The following is a 4,540-nucleotide window of genomic DNA, read 5'->3' as shown; positions in this document are numbered from 1 at the left end:
CCGGGGATTACCCCAAGCCGGGCAAAGAGCATTACCTATCGTCTGGATATGAAGTAGGTTTCGGGGTAGCACCTTTCCCTGCAAGCAGTCATTTCGTCGGAGTCTCGTCCTGGTGATCATCTAGGATTAATGGAGTTACCTCCTCATCCGTGATGCCAAGCTTTCCCAGGGCTTCTTCAAGATGAACCCTAGCCTCTCCTGGCGAACCCGGAGTAGGCCGTACCGCCTTCCCACGATCTGGATCCCCTCGAGGTAGAGGGGCATCCTCCGTCGCCTTGCCCGAACCCGATGCAGACATCGTGATCAGCTCGTTCGCGCCCCGCCGGTGTAGATCGGATGTGCGCCGCCGTCGCTACGCGGAAACCCTAATCGCCTCTGAGGGAGGCTCCAGGTTTTACAGAGAAAACTTCGGCTAGCCTATGACCAAACGGGGGGTTGAGGATAAGGGCCTCTTTGATTCAAAGGATTTTCATAGGATTTTTAAAGGATAAGAATGCTTAGGAATTTTTCCTGCGTTGATCGTTTGATTCGCAGGATTGAATCCCATAGGATTTTTTCCTATGGATTCATTTGAACTACATTTCATAGGAATTGTAGCATCCACTCCAATCTCTTGGAAGAAATCCTTTATTTTTCCTGTGATACAATCAAACAAACTCAAATCCTATAGGAATCCAATGGGCATGTCATTTCAATCCTACGTTTTTCCTATTCTTGTGTTTTTGCAATCCCGCGAATCAAAGAGGCCCTAAGAAGATGGGAAACACTTTCTATCATATGTCTGAAGGAAAGAGATCGCCAGACCATTCCTACGCCGTTGATTCCTGTTCCATCTCGCGGCTGTGATGCGTAGCAAATCCCGTTGTAATTCCTATATTTTCTCGTCCCATTCCTCTCTGCCCCGATTAATCCGCCGCTTTGAAACACCCCCACCCACCCGCCCCCAATCCCCGTAACCTCTTCCTCCCACTTGTCTCTCCCGTCTCCCTGTTCTTCCGATCTGAATCACATGCACGTCGTTCTCCATCGAGCCGTAGATGATGCCACCTCCCCGCCGTTCTCAGCAGTACATTCTTCCCCCAAATCCCTGGTAGGGATCTTGCCGAGATCCTCCTCCTTCATCCCCACCTTGCTGATGCATCGTCGCTGATCCAGGAGTCTTCGTTGACCTTCAACAACCGAGCACAAGGAGGACGTGAGGCTCACTAGCGGCATGGCGAAGGTTGCTGTGGCAAGATATCTGGAGGGCGGTTCTTCATCGCAATGAGGAATGACCCTCCACTCTGTTCGAAATCTTCCCGCGCCTCTCCTCATCTCCCCGGCTAGCTTATGACTCATTTTTCGTCTTGATCTGACAGTTCAGATTTATATGCTTCCAACTAATATGAGTTAGGTTGAGATAAAAAAATATGCATCATAGTACTGTTGCTAATTCCAAATTACAGTTTTATGCTTCTTCTGTTTAGATAGTTGTTTCCAGCTAGACTTCTTCTTCTTTTGCATTTTTGTTTTTGTTATACTCAGCGCCTTTGAAATGTAAATATTGTCCATCTTCCATCAGGTGCTCTTATACCTACTTCTGTAATAATATTTCCTCCCCTGCCATGCTTCCTAATTATAATACATGTTCTTCTTTGGTCTAGATAATTTTACTCCATTTATGTTGTGTATAGATCAAACTGTCTCTTATTTTCTGATATGTAATTCCGTTGTACAGATGTATTGCGCCACACGATGCTAATCATGCATCGTTAGTTTCCTGACCGACCGCCTGAAGACATCGCTTGTGCTTAACTCCACCACCAGCTCACTGACGAGCTCGTAGCCTCGGTGCTTAACTCCACCAGGATCGGGTCCAGCTCTACCTGCAGTTTTGGCCTCTAATCCACCTTGCTGGAATGCTGTCTCGGTTTGGGAATGAGGCCAGCAGGGATAGGCTCTCACGCCATGGTGCAGGGTGACTTACTAGGCGATGTTGTATCACAACATCACATACACAGGTAGGTGACGAGGGTGAAGCACATGGGAATCCCGATTGATGCACTAGTTTGAAATTGGATTGCACATATTGTTAATTCATCATTAACGAATGCAAGAAACATAGTTTGTATTGTTCCTTTTTCCATTGGTACATCTCCATTATTTTAAGCATGATTGTCGTGGAATTTGTTCATCTCCATAGCTCTTCAATGATATAACCCGACAATGATAGAGTTCTTCTCCATAGCTCTTGGATTTGTTCATCGATTTTTGTTAAATTTGTCACATGATTATGTCTTGGATTGCAGGAAGCATAGAAGAAGGTAGTAAGATGCAGCATGCCTTTCCACAAGGTCATGGTGCGAGAGATAAGGTCTTCGTACTCGCTTGTAGTTCATGACACTGGCGTAGATGGTGCGGTGCTTCACGATCACCATGGAAGCAAATCCAAGAGCTATGGAGAAGAACTCTGATATACGTGAAAATAGTATGATGATGATTTAGAAGCAAAATGTATATCTTTGGGAGTGGGGGTCTGCATTGTGCCCAGGCGATGCAAAACCTGAGCATATGCGTCTTTTTTGTTGTATGGAAGCAAATCCTCGTGTTTTTAGATGCAAGTTCAATATTCTTGGAAGCAAATTCTCAGTTCTTTGGACCTAAAAAACAAATTCTTTGGAAGCAAAGTCCCAATTTAAATGACCTGTTGCAACTACCGAATTATGGATCGAAGCTATCTCAGGTTACAATGGAAGCAATCTTCATGGGTGAATGTAATAAACAAATTCTACCAAGATTGAAGTAATCGCCGATTGCCATGGAAGCACTGTGTGATCGATCGAAGCACAGATTTCAACTGTATGGAAGTAATCTTCTGTTGTCCCGGCCCAGAAGAAAATTCTAATCTTTTTGAAGCAGTGTTTTCTAGCTAAAGATTTTTAAAGCAATGTTTGATAGAAACAATTTTAAACATTCAAGAGGTCTTTTTGGTATAGTCGAAATAACTTTCTAGTCGCTTGAAGCATGTTTTTGTTTACATAGTAGGCACAAATACGATGAAACTTGATGGGAGCAGTTGTCAGTTACTATGGAAGCAATTGTTTTGGCCGATTGAAGCAAAGAAATTCTAACACGATGGAAGGAATCTCTCCATTACCAAACATATTCTAACTAGATGGAAGCAAACAGCGTTCACCATGGACCATGGAAAAACTTCCACAGGCTCACGTGTACAATGCAGACTCGAAATAAGGATTGAAAACAAAAGGTATGGAAGCAAACCGCATGCATGGAAACACACAGCATGGAGCTCAATCAATTTGATATGCCCTGATTATTAGGAGTAGTTGGTAGGAAACAAATTGATTCCATTTAGTGCAAATGACGCATGCAAACTAATTAATGGGTCGCACTTTTTAAGGAAGCAATCCCGCGTGAGGATGTAGTGCCGAATCTGATGGTCATGATGCTTCTCATCGTACGGTCAATGACTAGTCTGATACATTGCAAGGGATCAGTAGTCTGATCTCTGCGTCCGTTATGAAAGATGGAAGACCATGCGTATCGTCGGTTACAGTCTTACAGTGTTTGGCAAAAAATACCACTTTAGGGGTTTGCGTCCCACAGAACTACCATTTTAAAAAATGACCGAAAATTATTAAAATTTTAAAATTTTGTGACTAAAAACTACCACTTTCAGATAATGACCAGTTTAGATGATTTAAACGTGTTTATAACAGGCGGGGCCCATTACTCAGCGCTGACGTGGCGTCAAAGTCAACTTCATAGGAGAGCAGATGCTGGTCGCCTCGCCTATCCCCGAGATCTGGGGCGTCAATGGAGTTTCGCCGGCGTTCCACCCGGCTGCGACGACCGGACCGCACCAGGGTCCTCGCCGACGACCTGCTCCTCCCCATCCTCGCCCGCCTCCATTGCGCCCGGCCGCCACGCGCACCGGCCTCATCTCGCGTCGGTGGCGTGGCCTCGCCGCCCGCCTCCGCGAGATCGTCTTCCGTGGCGTCGCCCTCCATAGGCTTGAAGTGACTCGGTCGTGCTCGCTGCCTCCATGCCGAACGCCACCAACGGCCTCGCCAACGTTGAGGTCGGCTCTGTGAGCTCGTACGGGCAGCGGCCGCGGCCGAGCGTCGGCCTAAACGTCACCATCACGCCCAACTGGTCGTCGCCTGGCGCCGACACCAGCCAGCTCGTCATGCGGATCGAGTACGACGCCCCTTGAAGGAAATATGCCCTAGAGGCAATAATAAAGTTATTATTTATTTCCTTATATCATGATAAATGTTTATTATTCATGCTAGAATTGTATTAACCGGAAACACAATACATGTGTGAATACATAGACAAACAGAGTGTCACTAATATGCCTCTACTTGACTAGCTCGTTGATCAAAGATGGTTAAGTTTCCTAGCCATAGACATGAGTTGTCATTTGATTAACGGGATCACATCATTAGGAGAATGATGTGATTGACATGACCCATTCCGTTAGCTTAGCACCCGGTCGTTTAGTATGTTGCTATTGCTTTCTCCATGACTTATACAT

The 4,540-nt window shown here is 45.7% G+C and overlaps 1 long non-coding RNA gene across 1 annotated transcript; it reads left to right on the top strand.

Annotated features, from left to right (window-relative positions):
- Positions 1-938: 938 nt before the first annotated feature.
- On the top strand, positions 939-2,604 carry LOC123057716 (uncharacterized). Its single transcript, XR_006426932.1, has 3 exons — positions 939-1,066; positions 1,156-2,000; positions 2,289-2,604. It is a non-coding gene; the product is annotated as an uncharacterized lncRNA (long non-coding RNA).
- Positions 2,605-4,540: the final 1,936 nt, after the last annotated feature.

Source organism: Triticum aestivum, chromosome 3A (assembly GCF_018294505.1).
Source record: "Triticum aestivum cultivar Chinese Spring chromosome 3A, IWGSC CS RefSeq v2.1, whole genome shotgun sequence".
Lineage (NCBI taxonomy): Eukaryota > Viridiplantae > Streptophyta > Magnoliopsida > Poales > Poaceae > Triticum > Triticum aestivum.
The sequence above is the reverse complement of the archived record's forward strand: the minus strand, read 5'-3'. Positions and strand labels throughout refer to the sequence as shown.